The sequence below is a fragment of the Schistocerca piceifrons genome, chromosome 4 (genome assembly GCF_021461385.2).
Source record: "Schistocerca piceifrons isolate TAMUIC-IGC-003096 chromosome 4, iqSchPice1.1, whole genome shotgun sequence".
Lineage (NCBI taxonomy): Eukaryota > Metazoa > Arthropoda > Insecta > Orthoptera > Acrididae > Schistocerca > Schistocerca piceifrons.
In genome coordinates, this window is record NC_060141.1 from 141,467,589 (window position 1) to 141,485,049 (window position 17,461).

Below are 17,461 nucleotides of genomic sequence, written 5' to 3' on the forward strand. Positions count from 1 at the left end.
TAAGGCGAGTTGGGTCTCACACGATCGCTGTTTCCGGAATCCATGTTGATTCCTACATAGTAGATTCTGGGTTTCCAGAAATGACATGATACGCGAGCAAAAAACATGTTCTAAAATTCTACAAGAGATCGACGTAAGAGATATAGGTCTATAGTTTTGCGCATCTGCTCGACGACCCTTCTTGAAGACTGGGACTATCTGTGCTCTTTTCCAATCATTTGGAACCCTCCGTTCCTCTAGAGACTTGCGGTACACGGCTGTTAGAAGGGGGGCAAGTTCTTTCGCGTACTCTGTGTAGAATCGAATTGGTATCCCGTCAGGTCCAGTGGACTTTCCTCTATTGAGTGATTCCAGTTGCATTTCTATTCCTTGGACACTTATTTCGATGTCAGCCATTTTTTCGTTTGTGCGAGGATTTAGAGAAGGAACTGCAGTGCGGTCTTCCTCTGTGAAACAGCTTTGGAAAAAGGTGTTTAGTATTTCAGCTTTACGCGTGTCATCCTCTGTTTCAATGCCATCATCATCCCGTAGTGTCTGGATATGCTGTTTCGAGCCACTTACTGATTTGACGTAAGACCAGAACTTCCTAGGATTTTCTGTCAAGTCGGTACATAGAATTTTACTTTCGAATTCAATGAACGCTTCACGCATAGCCCTCCTTACGCTAACTTTGACATCGTTTAGCTTCTGTTTGTCTGAGAGGTTTTGGCTGCGTTTAAACTTGGAGTGGAGCTCCCTTTGCTTTCGCAGTAGTTTCCTAACTTTGTTGTTGTACCACGGTGGGTTTTTCCCGTCCCTCACAGTTTTACTCGGCACGTACCTGTCTAAAACGCATTTTATGATTGCCTTGAACTTTTTCCATAAACACTCAACATTGTCAGTGTCGGAACAGAAATTTTCGTTTTGATCTGTTAGGTAGTCTGAAATCTGCCTTCTATTACTCTTGCTAAACAGATAAACCTTCCTCCCTTTTTTTATATTCCTATTAACTTCCATATTCAGGGATGCTGCAACGGCCTTATGATCACTGATTCCCTGTTCTGTACATACAGATTCGAAAAGTTCGGGTCTGTTTGTTATCAGTAGGTCCAATATGTTATCTCCACGAGTCGGTTCTCTGTTTAATTGCTCGAGGTAATTTTCGGATAGTGCACTCAGTATAATGTCACTCGATGCTCTGTCCCTACCACCCGTCCTAAACATCTGAGTGTCCCAGTCTATATCTGGTAAATTGAAATCTCCACCTAAGACTATAACATGCTGAGAAAATTTATGTGAAATGTATTCCAAATTTTCTCTCAGTTGTTCTGCCACTAATGCTGCTGAGTCGGGAGGTCGGTAAAAGGAGTCAACTATTAACCTAGTTCGGTTGTTTAGTGTAACCTCCACCCATAATAATTCACAGGAACTATCCACTTCTACTTCACTACAGGATAAACTACTACTAACAGCGATGAACACTCCACCACCGGTTACATGCAATTTGGTCCCCGCATGTCCTGACTTTGCCCCGCACCCGTTGAGGCTGTTGCCCTTTCTGTACTTGCCCAAGGCCATCTAACCTAAAAAACCGCCCAGCCCACGCCACACAACCCCTGCTACCCGTGTAGCCGCTTGTTGCGTGTAGTGGACTCCTGACCTATCCAGCGGAACCCGAAACCCCACCACCCTATGGCGCAAGTCGAGGAATCTGCAGCCCACACGGTCGCAGAACCGTCTCAGCCTCTGATTCCGACCCTCCACTCGGCTCTGTACCAAAGGTCCGCAGTCAGTCCTGTCGACAGTTGTAAATTGTTGAGCTGTGTTGGGAAAGTAACAGAGCTCCAAGCACTAATAGAAAGCACTGATGCTCAAATCGTTATAGGCGCTGAAAGCTGGCTAAAGCCAGATATAAGCTCAGCCAAAATTTTTGTGAAGAACCTAACGGTGTTCCAAAAGGATAGGCTAAACACAGTTGGCGGTGGTGTGTTTGTTGCTGTCAGAAGTAGTTTATCTTGTTGTGAAATTGAGGTAGATAGTTCCTGTGAGTTAGTATAGGCAGAGGTCATTGTTGGCAACCGGAATAAAATAATAATTGGATCCTTTTACCAACATCCAAATTCAGATGATATAGTTGCTGAAAGGTTAAAAGAAAACTTGAGTTTGATGTCAAACACGTTCCCCACTCATAGGATAATAGTTGGTGGCCACTTTAATTCACCCTCGATATGTTGGCAAATACATGTTTAATTTTGGAGGTACACATAAAATATCATCCGAAATTGTGCTAAACGTATTCTCTGAAAATTATTTCGAGCAGTTAGTTCATGAGCCCACGTGAAAAGTAAATGGTTGTGAAAACACACTTGACCTCTTAGCAACAAATAATCCTAAGTTAATAATGAGCATCAAAACCAATTCAGGGATTAGTGAACACAGAGATGTCATAGCAAGACTGAATATTGTAATCCCCAAATCCTCGAAAAATATGCGAAAAATATACCTACTCAAAAAATCTGATAAAAATTTACTTGATGCCTTCCTAAGAGACAGTCTCCACTCATTCCAAATTAATAACATAAGTGTAGACCAGATGCAGCTTAAATTCAAAAAAATAGTATCGGCAGCAATTGAGAGATTTATACCAAATAAATTAACAAACGACGGAGCTAATCCTCCCTGGTACACAAAACAGGTTAGAACACTGTTGCAGAAACAATGAAACAAACATGCCAAATTTAAACAGATGCAAAATCCCCACGATTGGCGATCTTTTACAGGTGCTCAAAATTTAGCACAGACTTCAATGCGCGATGCCTATAACAGTTTCCACAACAAAACTTTGTCTCCAGACCTGGCAGAAAATCCAAACAGATTCTGGTCGTATGTGAGGTATGTTAGCAGCAAGAAACAATCAAAGTCTTCTCTGCGTGATAGCAATGGAGATACTATTGAAGACAGTGCTGCCAAAGCAGAGTTACTAAACACAGCCTTCTGAAATGCCTTCACAAAAGAAGACGAAGTAAATATTCCAGAATTCAAATCAAGAACAGCTGCCAACATGAGTAACATAGAAGTAAATATCCTCGGAGTTGTGAAGCAACTTAAATCACTTAATAAAAGCAAGTCTTCTGGTCCAGACTGTATACCAGTTAGGTTCCTTTCGGAGTATACTGATGCATTAGCTCCATACTTAACAATTACATACAACAGTTCACTCGATGTAAGATACATACCCAAAGACTGGAAAGTTGCACAGGTCACTCCAATATTCAAGAAAGGTAGAAGGAGTAATCCACTAAATTACAGGCCCATATTGTTAACGTCGATATGCAGCAGAATTTAAGAACATATATTGTGTTTGAACATTATGAATTACCTCGAAGAAAATGGTCAATTGACACACAGTCAACATGGGTTTAGAAAACATCGTTCCTATGAAACACAACTAGTTCTTTATTCACATGAAGTGTTGAGTGCTATTGACAAGGGATTTCAGATCAGTTTCATATTTCTGGATTTCCAGAAGGCTTTTGACACTGTACCATACAAGCGGCTCGTAGTGAAATTGCGTGCTTATGGAATATCATCTCAGTCACATGACTGGATTTGTGATTTCCTGTCAGGGAGGTCACAGTTCATAGTAATTGACGGAAAGTCATTGAGTAAAACAGAAGTGATTTCTGGTGTTCCCCAAGGTAGTGTTATAGGCCCTTTGCTGTTACTTATCTATATAAATGATTTGGGAGACAATTTGAGCAGCCGCCTTTGGTTGTTCGCAGATGACGCTGTCATTTATCAACTAATAAAGTCATCAGAAGATCAAAACAAACTGCAAAAAGATTTAGAAGAAATATCGGAATGGTGCAAAAAGTGGCAGTTGATCTTAAATAACGAAAAGTGTGAGGTCATCCACATGAGTGCTTCAAGGAACGCGTTAAACTTTGGTTACATGATAAATCAGTCTAATCTAAATGCCGTAAATTCAACTAAACACCTAGATATTACAATTACGAACATTTTAAATTGGAAGGAACACACAGAAAATGTTGTGGGGAACGCTAACCAAAGATTGCATTTCAGTGGCAGGACACTTAGAAAATGTAACAGACCTACTAAGGAAACTGCCTACACTATGATTGTCCATCCTCTTTTACAATTCTGTTGCGCGGTGTGGGATCCTTACCAGATAGGTCTGACTGAGTACATCAAAAAAGTTCAAAGAAAGGCAGCACATTTTGTATTATCGCAAAATATGGGAGAGAGTATCACAGAAATGATACAGGATTTGGGATGGACATCATTAAAAGAAAGGCATTTTTCGTTGCAACAGAATCTTCTCACGAAATTCCAATCACCAACTTTCTCCTCCGAATGCAAAAATATTTTGTTGACACTGACTTACATAGGGAGGAATGATCACAAAGATAAAATAAGGGAAATCAGAGCTCGTTTGGAAAGGTGTAGGTGTTTATTCTTTCTGCGCGCTATATGAGACTGGAATAACAGAGAATTGTGAAGGCGGTTCAAATGAAACCCCTGCCAGGCACTTGAATGTGATTTGCAGAGTATCCATGTAGATGTAGATGTAGATGTAGATGTAGATAGAAGTATCAGAATGTACTTCTCAAATCAACAACATATACACAAAGAGACTTACAAAGACAGATAAAAAGAAACCATTTATGAGAAGGTGCCATATATTTAGTATACAGTGTCTCACAGGTACTCAAATAGATAACTGCTATACAAATAACCAAAAAGTCTTGCTAAATAGTATCTTACATTAATCAGGCCTAACCTTATCCCTGATTCTGAAGGTACTAATAATTTCCCTTATAAAGACAACAATGCACAGACACAAGTAATAGCCCACAATCGAATGTCTACATCCATAGCCATAATCCACAAGCAACCTAGCAATATGTGTGAGAGTGGTCATTTGATATCAATGTGACAACATGACTGACCTGCCAGGCTCTTATTGTTACACACATTCTCAGAATTTTAACAGTTAACTTTTTCAAGATGAACAACAGCTCTCTAGTGGAGTCCACGCCAAGTGCTTGATGAGTATCTTCATGGCACTCTCATGCTCACTAAACACACTTGTGAAGAAATGTACTGCTCTCCTTTATTAAGCCTACCTATTAAGGGTCCCCAGAGTGATGAGTAGCACTTAAGAATCACAGGCAATATGCTATATACACTATCTTGTGTGAGAAGTGTTAGCTAGACCACTCATGTTTCACTCCCATGTAAAGCACCTTTCGTGATTACTGTAACAAGGTGGTTTTTCTTACAAATCCATTCACAAGATCATAAGCAGTTCCCACGTTTTACATTTCTATTACTGAACAGTTTTTATCTTTTAAATTATTATTATGACTCAAGCAATGGAAAATCCACGGTGGAACAATGACAATACCATCAGAAGGATATGATTGCTACTCACCATATAGAGGAGATGTTGAGTTGCAGACAGGCACAGCCAAAAGGCCTCCTCCTGGCACAGATCACACACATGACCACTGTAGCTGGACTCAAGTGCCCAGAGACAGCGGTTCCATATGTGTGAGTTGTCCTTACATAAATGTATGTGTCCTTCCTACTTTAGATTATGGCCTTTTGGGTGAAAGCTCAAATGTATAACAGTCTTTTGTTGTGCCTCTTTATGATGCAACATCTATTCTGAATGGTGAGTATCAATCTATCCTTTTCATTACTATCACTCATGTTTTTTAGACTCTGACTTCAATCCTAACATTCTTGTACACATAGGTCTCCAATTGTCAGTACACTGTATTTCACTGACACAAAAATTGTGGCACTGCACTGCTGTGTGAAGTGTCACACCATAGCCCGTAGGTCTGAGAATATGTTCCATTGCAACAAACACTGGACTTTTAAACTTCCTTTGAACCACAAGCAAATAGTGAAGAATGAAATGTGTTGGCACTACAATTCTGCCAAACTGAAAAATACTGTGCCATATCCCACAATAAAACAGTTCTGAAAAGGAGCAAGCAAAGGTGAGACAGACCTAAGAAAGCTGAGACATGCCCAGAAGTAGTGAGGAAGGCTGAGCCCCATCCTGTACACCTGCAGCACAGTGTGCACATGCACACTTTTGCATGGTATGGTTGACCCTGGGCTAACATGTTTTCATTTAGTTCTCCAGCAATTTTCTGCCATGTTTTGTCTCACAAACTGTGGTTGCAAATGTCAGCAAGATTATGATCATTTAATTGAGGATTTGAGGATGTTATATTTCTTCACAAAGCTTTGCTTTAAGCACTAAATCACCTCACAATTAGATACTTGAAATTGAAGAAAACAGCATTGCACCACTTGAATGTCTCCACATCATATCACTCATGGCTACAAATGGGCATGGGACAGATCACAGAGTGGCATATCATGTGACCATCATGTAACATCTGTCTGCATTACCTCGTTTGTTTACATGGAGGTGGTTCAAAATGTCACCACATCCCCAGGACACCATCACTAGATGTCCACACCATGCCATTTATTTGCACATTGTGTCTGTGAAAGTACTGCATTATAAATGCTTTCACACAATTACAGAGACAGAGAGGTGTCACAGGTGCCCCAATGACACTGCAGGCCATGGCAGCGACCTGGCTGCCTGGAATCTGTTGACCATGCCAACACAGTTGTAGCTATTTCTGAACAGTGATCAATTGTCATTATATCCACAAAAAATAAGCACGGACCCAATTGAATTCCCACCATACAGAAACACATAATTATGTGAGAAAAAGTTATATCCCAGGGAACTTGAAGAGTTATGAGGTGACCACAACAATGAGAGGTCATATTGCACAATGGTTGTATTGCAATATATGCGAAGTAAAAAACTCTATTAGAACCTAAAACAACGAAAACCAGAAAACAAAAACAAGGCCTTGTGCCCCTTAGGTTGCATTAATGGCAATAGTACTAAACTTTACAATAGTACTAAATTTTATTTCAAAAACAAAAGCATAAGCTGCTGTGTAAGCTCGTGTACAGCACAGAAGCAGACAATCAAATGTGAATAACATCATTCACTTCTACAATGTTCAACCTGTAGCAGGTGCTGTGAAGTTATACTACTAAAATTGTGACCTAAAAACTAAAATGGGTTTTGTGTCTTTCAGATGGGACTAACGGCACTTACAGTTTAAAATGATAGCAACATTACCTGTCTGTGGACAGCGAAAAAATAGCCTCAATTTCGCCAATGTTTTTTACAAGAAAATATTTGGTTACTGGTATTTTGACAGGTGTGCACGGCAATTGTATTTGGTCAGGAAAATCAAGCATAGGTCGAGGTCCAATTGCTGAAAACAAAAGTCCACAGTTTAGAACCAATTAGACAGAACATGGAATTGTGTAAAAATAAAAAACTAAATGTAAGATTCATATAGGTGTCAAACTTAACCCAAAAGTTTAAAATGTTATCATACCTACAACAGGCACAACGAAATGTTCTTCACAGCTACAGAATTTAATATAGTTGGTACAATCCTGTTTTTTGTCAGGTGAAAATTGTATTCTGAAAGAAACTGACATGCCAGGTGCAAGATAAGCTGATTTCTTTATTGATGGAACAACAGTAAAGTTTGCTGTGTTTTTGTAAATAACGTTCAGTGGTTTTAAGACCTATAAGCAAAACATAAATAAATAATTATTTGAATTACGGGTGACAACTTCGAGTTTTTTATTGAAATTGCTTCTACTGTGCATCTGATGAGACATCCTGGTGTTACACTTACATTGGTATCATTTCTCACCACAAGTTGTGCAGTGTATGTTTTGCCAGGAACATAGTTTTGAAAAATCATTACTCTTGGAATAGGTGTGAAGGGAGTTGACACTTCCATTTCCTGACTCTCAAAGGAGTTACACTTTCGGGAAGGTTTAATAAGTTTCAGCATCCTTTCTTCAGTAGATAGCTGCAGTTCAGAATTGTATGTTGAAGGCTTCAGCTGAAAAAAAAAAAAAAACACCCTTGAAGTATAATGATGTCATAACATCCTTGTAGTATAATGATATCATACATAAGGGAATTTTACATACTCTATCACAGAGCACTGGGGCCAGAATTAGAACAGATATTTATTTGATACCCAACAAAACATTGAGTTGATAAAGACATTTAAATAACTCACATAACAGATATAACTGTTCTTGTAGAAAACTGCTTTGTCAAGTTTAAAGCATACATTCTGCATAACAGAAATCCCGCTATCCAGTGAAAGAAGGTATGATTCACAACCATTGTACAATGGTGGGAGCAAGTGTTCCTGTCTCATGTAACATACAGATTTCACATATTCTGATTCACTCCTCAAGAGATGTCATGTTGGCTTGGGATACTAGATTACCAAAATGTCTAACAGAACTGAGGAATAAGTAATTTGAAACCATTCTTATACTAACCAACCAACTAACTTCTTAACACTAGTCCTGCAGATGAGGTGGGTTGTTGAACTACTAGTTCTACCTCCAACAAAGAAATCAATGGATGACAGTGCTGAACAGGCATGATGTTAGCATGGATATCCATCAACTGATAATTTTCATTTCTTAAACTTTCACAATTTCTGCTCACATACAACTGCTGCTTCAATATTTGTCAAAGGTATAATTCGACACAATATTTTACGTCATGAGGTATGCTCATTATTCTCCCAACTGCTTAAAGCTGCCTCTTAAAACTAGAAGATATACCTCTCCTTCAAGTACCTATTCACTTACCCTTGCAAGCTGAGTTGATTTTGTTTTAGTTCTTGTATCAACGTAAATTCCCCGGTGGTGTTAGAGGTTGTGGTCTTCATATCGAAACAACCACTCACTTGTGGAACTGAATACATCATTCTAACACAACAAAAACTGTATTTTTTTAAAAACATACATATTTATTTTACAAAAAGTATGATTTTTTAATTCCTCTTTAAAAGCCTATTAATAACAATTAATAACAATACCATTTATAATGAGAAATAAATGTATTTTTTTAAATTCAATAAACAAATAAACAGCACAAAATACTTCCTCTACAACAATTTTCAGTAGCCTTTGTGTTCATCTGTTTCACATTATGAGTATTCACATTCTTTCACAGATGGATAGTCTTCTACAACTGTCTTCAGGATTTCTGCATTTTCTTCTGATAGCAACTAGAGTAGTGCAAAAATATCTTTCTTCTTGCAGCTATTATCCTATGGCATGACATTTTCAACATCACTGGCAGTGTACATCCTTTTGTTTTATTTGATAAGCAACAAATGTTCCTGGACAAGATAATGAGACTGAAAATGAGTTTCTATTGTAATGAAAATAACATATTTTTGTATGCCAAACTGTTTTTCCTGACACAGTATGGCGAAAAAGGTGATGCCCAGTCCTCAATAATGTTCACTCTTTTACCACTTCAAAGGGTGCTGGTTACTTTCTGCACCTCTGAAGCACCAAAATATATTGGTGCATAGTCTCAATGTTTTCAGTACCTCAGAATTTTTACATATGGGCCAAAGCTATAGTCATGAGTCCCACCCTTACTGGATACATGTTTTGTATGGTTGAAAGCCAAGTACAAAATCTTGACGATTAACACTTTCAAGACCTGTTTTAAAAAGACCGCGCCCAAGTTTAGTTTGAGACACAATTTTCTGGGTGCACAAGCCACCAATCGCTCAAAAACTGGATTCATTTCGTATGAGAACAATGTATGAATGTCTCACAACATTCCTCTTGACTAGTGCTGCCTTCTGTCGTTAATTTCTAGGATTATTAGTGAACATTACAATTTGACCTGCATTGGTCCAAATACTGTGTATAAAATCACCACTTTCCAAATTTCTCATTTCGAATGGTGGAACTTTCCATATTGACATAGTTCACAAAAGAATGACGCCACATCTGATATGCTTATTCCCTTTGTAAGATCTTGGTAGTCCATATACTGTTTTTACCAGCATTCAGCATTCTCTTGCAAATCACTTTATCATGTAGAACTTTCTTGCATGACCCTCTGTCAGTAGCAATGGACAGTTTTACATTACCTCTATTTTTCTTCTCCTTAAAATGGCAATTTCTCAACAGATGTCCTTACTCCCTGCAAATCCAAAAGTAAATTTTCCTCTTCAATTTGCCTGATTTGGGTTCTTCTTCTTCACACCAGAGTGTTCTTTCTTCCAATCTCAAGATGAAGTCGCTACCAGAACAGTGGATGCCTCCTCCATGTCATTCAGTCTATTTTCTTTGAAGATGAGCTTCTCCTGGAATTTCAGAATTGTCTGCTGATCACTGAGCACACTGTCCTAGGCCATGACTAGGGCACAGAACTTTGTTGGAAGCCTTCTGATGATCTTGGCCATGACCATTATGTACAACACGGTTTCACCCCCATCCTTGGGTTGAGTTGCGATGTTTATGATTTTTACGATATACCATAACACCAGATCACCCATGTTCCAAGTTTTTCATGTGAGAGTTTGTTCACTTCAGATGTTTGTTCATGAGTCACGCACATTATCAAAAATTCATGTCTTGAGCATTCAGTGACAGTCAAAATGCAATGCATGGCACAAACACTGTCTTTTACAAACAGTTTTCCAGCAGATATTGCAAAGTCCTTGGGTTTCTGCAGACATGTCTGCTTGTGTCTGTATGTGTGGATGGATATGTGCGTGTGTGCGAGTGTATACCTGTCCTTTTTTCCCCCTAAGGTAAGTCTTTCCGCTCCCGGGATTGGAATGACTCCTTACCCTCTCCCTTAAAACCCACTTCCTTTCGTCTTCCCCTCTCCTTCCCTCTTTCCTGATGAGGCAACAGTTTGTTGCGAAAGCTTGAATTTTGTGTGTATGTTTGTGTTTGTTTGTGTGTCTATCGACCTGCCAGCGCTTTCGTTCGGTAAGTCACCTCATCTTTGTTTTTAACTTAATAGTGACTTTTATTAGATATACATATGTGTGTGTGTGTGTGTGTGTGTGTGTGTGTGTGTGTGATAACTGAACAATTGACTTTCTGTTAAGCACCAAGTTTGCTGCAAAATACAGTTTGTGTGACTTCAGTATTGGTACATTGCATTGTATTTTTCTTACGCTGTGAGGAAGACTGTTCATGGCACCAGTTTATTTTCAATGGAATTCACACTTCAATTCTAGTACTGCAAGTAATAATTATCTCCCATTTCGTAAATTTCATGCTGAATCATACTTTGTGTTGGCTGTTGGGCTGCCTCCCAGCAAGGTTATTCCAAAATCTACCAACATAACTAACACAATTGGCGATCAGTTTCCCAGCACAAAGTCATAGCTAAACATGAATAGATTTTTTCTAGCAAATGTTAAATGAACATACACAACAATTTTGTCATTACTGTGTAAAAGAAAAACTAATTTTTGTCTATTTTCTTATTGCATGAATACAAGAGCAACAAAAGCCGTATTATATGAAACCAAGGAGCAGACAATTAAAAAGACCAATTTATCCACAAACTGGAGGCATAAGTAAGCTGCTTGACTAAGTAGAGAAGGTAGGAAATTTGTGCAATAGCTTGCATGATTATGCTTAGTAGCGCCTCTCTTGTCATAGTTAGCTTTCTTTTCTTTTTAATCACCATTTCCATAGTAGAAAATTCATTAATCAAAAGAACTCATCATATTAAACTTTGATTCATCAGTATAGTGTAAATTATTACAAAAATTTCAGTCATTAGTGTCATAATACTATTCGACAAATTGACAGAAATTTATTGAAATGCAATTTCACAGGAAACTGCACATTTCAAGTGCAAGATTTATTTGCATAAAAATTTTCTACTGATTTTTATTAGTTTTTTGGTAATGATCAAAATGGCTGACCAAAAATTACCCATTGTTGATCGTAATACAGGAGGTGCAATTGGCCAAGGTGGCAGTAATTTGCTCGAACAGATAAATGAAAATGAAGTGCCAACCACGCAGACATCAGAAAGCGGACATAAATCAGAGCTAGGTATCACAAACTTAACAAATTACAGCACACATACACTGACAAACTATGACAATGTCTCCTGTCACAGAGGTCATAGTTCGTTGTAATTGACGGAAAGTCACTGAGTAAAACAGAAGTGATTTCTGGTGTTCCCCAAGGTAGTGTTATAGGCCCTTTGCTGTTACTTATCTATATAAATTATTTGGGAGACAATCTGAGCAGCCGTCTTTGGTTGTTTGCAGATGATGCTGTCATTTATCAACTAATAAAGTCATCAGAAGATCAAAACAAACTGCAAAATGATTTAGAAGAAATATCGGAATGGTGCAAAAAGTGGCAGTTGATCTTAAATAACGAAAAGTGTGAGGTCATCCACATGAGTGCTTCAATGAATGCGTTAAACTTTGGTTACATGATAAATCAGTCTAATCTAAAAGCCGTAAATTCAACTAAACGCCTAGGTATTACAATTACGAACATTTTAAATTGGAAGGAACACACAGAAAATGTTGTGGGGAACGCTAACCAAAGATTGCATTTCAGTGGCAGGACACTTAGAAAATGTAACAGACCTACTAAGGAGACTGCCTACACTATTATTGTCCGTCCTCTTTTACAATTCTGTTGCGCGGTGTGGGATCCTTACCAGATAGGACTGACTGAGTACATCGAAAAAATTCAAAGAAAGGCAGCACATTTTGTATTATCGCGAAATATGGGAGAGAGTATCACAGAAATGATACAGGATTTGTGATGGACATCACTAAAACAAAGGCATTTTTCGTTGCAACAGAATCTTCTCACGAAATTCCAATCACCACCTTTCTCCTCCAGATGCAAAAATATTTTGTTGACACCGACTTACATAGGGAGGAATGATCACAAAGATAAAATAAGGGAAATCAGAGCACATATGGAAAGATATAGGTGTTCATTTTTTCCGCACGCCATACGAGATTGAAATAATAGAGAATTGTGAAGGTGGTTCAATGAACCTTCTGCCAGGCACTTAAATGTAATTTGCAGAGTATCCATGTAGATGTAGATGTAGATGTAGATGTAGATGTATATGCCATGATGACTATCGATGAGACTGTTCCATGCATCTCCCGAAGTGATGTATAGCTACTGAACGAAACAGAGGAACGAGAAACTGCAATGTATTTTGATGACATAGGACAGACACCAATTATCAGTAGTCTGCGTATTAACATGCAAAGTACAGCTGATAGCAATGGTAATAGTACCACCAATGCGCGGTCACAGAAATTACTGACAACTGTGAACACTAAATTCCATGATATGAACATAAAATTCAATACATTTAAACAACAGCTTGGTAACTCAAATGCAAAATGTAGCGATTTGTCACAAGGTTTTTCAGATTTTAAAAGATAATAAAAACAGGCGTTGGAAGATTTCCAAAACAGTGTCACACTCATATTTATAAGAATTATATACATACAGGAAGAAAGAAGGAATAATTATATTATATTATAAACTTAAGGTGGATTATATATATGCAACGTTGGCTGCACAAAACCAGCAACTAACAAAACAACTTTCATCCCCATCATATATCATGGCAAGCATTGACAGCATCACAGCAACAATCACATAAGTATGCCACTGGCCGCTATCTAGACTTTTACGATCTCCTACACTAATGTTTGCTGTTGGTGAGCATTAGTCAAATTTTAGAGTCAGTTTGATTCTGACTAAATATGGATTCAGGCAAACTGCAGTTTAAACAACGTTGATGATCATAAAAAGCCAAAGTATGTGGTATAGGTTCCCATGCTTGATAACAGGACAAAATTTGTTGCTCACTATCCACTTCCCTCCCCATAATCATTCTCGTTCTCAGCCAAGCTGGTGTCTGCAAACTGAAGAGCAAGCACTCTCTACCCAACTACATCACAAGAAGCAATTACAGGGTGTTTCACAAAGTTATACTGACCATTCTGTAGCATACCTTATCAACCATTGTCATCAAAGTGCACAGACATGCCCAAGGTGTATGTTTTCCACAAAGTGTGTTAACACTACACATAATAAAGATATGAATTACTAATATTATAAACACAAGAAAAGCATATGAACAGATTCTATGTACATGTCTGCATACTGTTCTACACTGCTATAGGGGAAATTACTGTTCTACACTGCTAGAGGGGTAATTGATTCCTAATCATCCCGTATGGCAGTTGTAGCATTCGTCTCGGCAGGCAACTTCCACTACTAAAAGTGCTCCTTGCTTTTCCATTTACAAACAGACTGATCCCCAGCATTTCCTGACCAGTTCTCTTATGTGAGTAGACAAAATACGATCACTGAGCTCGTATTTGTATAGTTTAGTAATTTTCAATCCATTATTATTATTATTATTATTACTATTATTATTATTATATCACATAAGTATGTATTTGCAGTTGTTAAGTGAGCTTTAGTGTAAAATATGTTCCTATAAACAACAGCTGAGAAATGTTTACCTTGTAAGTGTGACGTTGTCAGTGGCCAACATAGTGCTGGTGAGAAAGGGATTGGATAAGTAAATATGACACCCAGCTGCTATCTGTCGTTGGTAGTGCATTGTAAAGCCACTAACCATGTTGCAGTCATATGGTGCTGAATTAATGAATGACTGTAAAGTTACTGCACTTCTCTCACCATCAATTGTGTTACTGGTGGACTACACAAATAAAGCCCTTCCATTAAGGAACTGCTGGCACTCATAGTGTGGGCTGTACTGCGTGGTGCCACTTAACACACATCCACAGTACATCTTGCAAGATGGTTGTGAACATGAAGAAATGTGACTGATCATGCTCAAATCTAGAAAAGTAATCTGCTACAACGCATTGCTTGACTTGAGCTGGAATATCTGAAACTCCATAATATGCTGGTGATCTACTTCTGTTGCAGAGTGAGCCAATTTAAATTTCTGGGCCTCTTCAGGTGTTATGAGAGCTGAGGCTGGGGTGATAGTTTTCATGCCCCTCATTCTGTGAAAAGCATTCAATCTACTGATAATAGGAACAATGAAACTGACATTGTCAAATACATATAAACAGCATGTTACATCTGAGGCAGCTTCAGCTGTTGAGCTTCTTTACATAATTACTCACTTAACAACTGCAAAAAAGTACTTGATAAAATGAAAATAAGTAATATATAAATTCAAAAGCAAGCCACACTCATGGTGAGCAAAGTCAGCTTACCCATAAGAATGCTACAGCTGCCATACACGATGATTACAGATCAATTCACTCTCTAGCAGTGAAGAACAGTGTGCAGAAATTTACACTGAATCTGTCCACGTTCTTTTTCTTGCATTTGTATTATCAGTAACACGTATCTGTATTCCCTGTAATGTTAATGCACTTTGCAGAAAATAAACACCCCAGGGCATGTCCGTGAGCTGGTCACCAGTGATTCGTAAGCTGGACTGTGGAAGAGTCGGTATAACTTTGTGTAATTGCTTCTTGTGACATAGTTCAATAGAGAGAGTGAGGAATCACTTTGTGAGGGAGGGAAGCACATTACCAAAACCCAGTGACCTACCTTCTCTCACATTTCTATCCTCCATTTCCTTCATGCTGCTACACCCCAAGAATACAATTTATCCATTAATATGGTTCTACAGCACCTATATGTGGTACATATATTTAATATCTGCCCTTAGCCTACATCATTTACCAATAAACATTATTTTAATAACATTAAAACAATATTTTTAATAACTGCCGTATCTACTCGAATCTAAGCCGCACTTTTTTTCCGGTTTTTGTAATCCAAAAAACCGCCTGCGGCTTAGAATCGAGTGCAAAGCAAGCGGAAGTTCTGAAAAATGTTGGTAGGTGCCGCCACAGCTAACTTCTGCCGTCGAATATATGTAGCGCTACACAGGCATGCTTTGTAGGCACAAAGATAAATACTGGCGCCAAAACCTCTGCATCAGTAAATAAATTAAAAAAAAAAAAGGTGGAAGACGAGCTTTTTTCTCCGCCCCGAGTTTCGACCACTGCATTTTCATACATTATTCAACGAAGTAAATACAAATTACGTATTGTTCATCTTCGAATGTAGCAGAATTTCAATGTAATACGAAAATCCGACTGGCAAGACTGTTTGGGATGTTTGTCAATATGGCCAACTCTACATTCTGAATTTTTTCCTACCTGTGAGAAGAGATGGTTGCTAATAGGAACCTGATGAAATGTGAATCACATGCAGTATTCTCTTCACTATAAGAATAATACGAATATAAACATTTTGCCATGTATTCTTTCGTGTTTGCTGCTATCTCATTTAAATCCTGTCTGCCTAATAAACTACGAAACTAGAGTGAGGCAACAGCAAACGCGGAAGAATATACGTATCGTTTCATGTTTATATTCGTATTATTCTTATGCCTAATAGTGATACAGTCAGAAATGAAGCACGGCAACTGACTAGATTTTTAAATCTAAGGTGACTCAAATTTCTGTGCAGAATTTGATGTACTAAAGAAGCGGCCACAAAGATTTTCAAACGGAGAAAAATTTTCGACTAACTCTCGTTCAGAACTATGTTCTATCATACGCAGTCTATTATTTGGTTCTTGTTGATCGTTATCAAAGAAAGCAGCAGTGTAAGTAACAACAAATAGCAGTCTCTTGCCGTTGTTTCGGTTATGAGACAATTCCTCTCTTTTTTATTATTGTAAGCGGTGGTAGCGCGCACAAAACCAAGCCATGCCGCGAGCGGCGACAGGCCGTAAACACGAACTATCAGAATGCGACAAACAATGCATGACGCAGTACAGTAATGCATTTTCAGCTTAGAGTGACGTAAACACCTATAACAAAGAAAATGGCACTTATCAGATCAAAGCAAAATAAGCAATCGATTCAAACCAGACGAAGCGCGTGAAAAAGGAAGGGAACCCGTATAAATACGGATGGAGCGCCTGACGCATAGCAATGGCTACCTGGTAAAGCTTAACTGCTAAGCTTACGACTCGAACCAAACTACTGTAGCTGCATCGTCATTCATTCGACCTAAATTGTGTCTCATATTACAATGGACCAACTTTGTTTCGATTTGGAGGTGCGGCCTAAAACTGAATTTCGAGTCTCAGGTTTCAGGTGCGGCTTAGATTCGAGAATTTTTTTTTCCTTTATTTCGAGTCTCATCTTTCAGGTGCGGCTTAGATTCGAGTGCGGCTTAGATTCGAGTAAATACGGTACTTTCCCATTCCCTGCAATGTGGAAACTAATAGTCCTAGAGAAAAAATGAGTAGGACCTATTTCATATGAAATTTAATGCAGTTCAACTTTGTACTGGGAAATGTTTTCACTAGATGAGTTATTCAAGAAAAACAGAAAAGTGACCTTTAAAGATCCCTCCATGCTCACAGTCCACTGGCAAGGATTTTTACTGTGTTGTTCGTGGCACTTCCTCCTACCACCGTACAAAAATTTATGGCCAAACGAAATTTTTTCCTAAA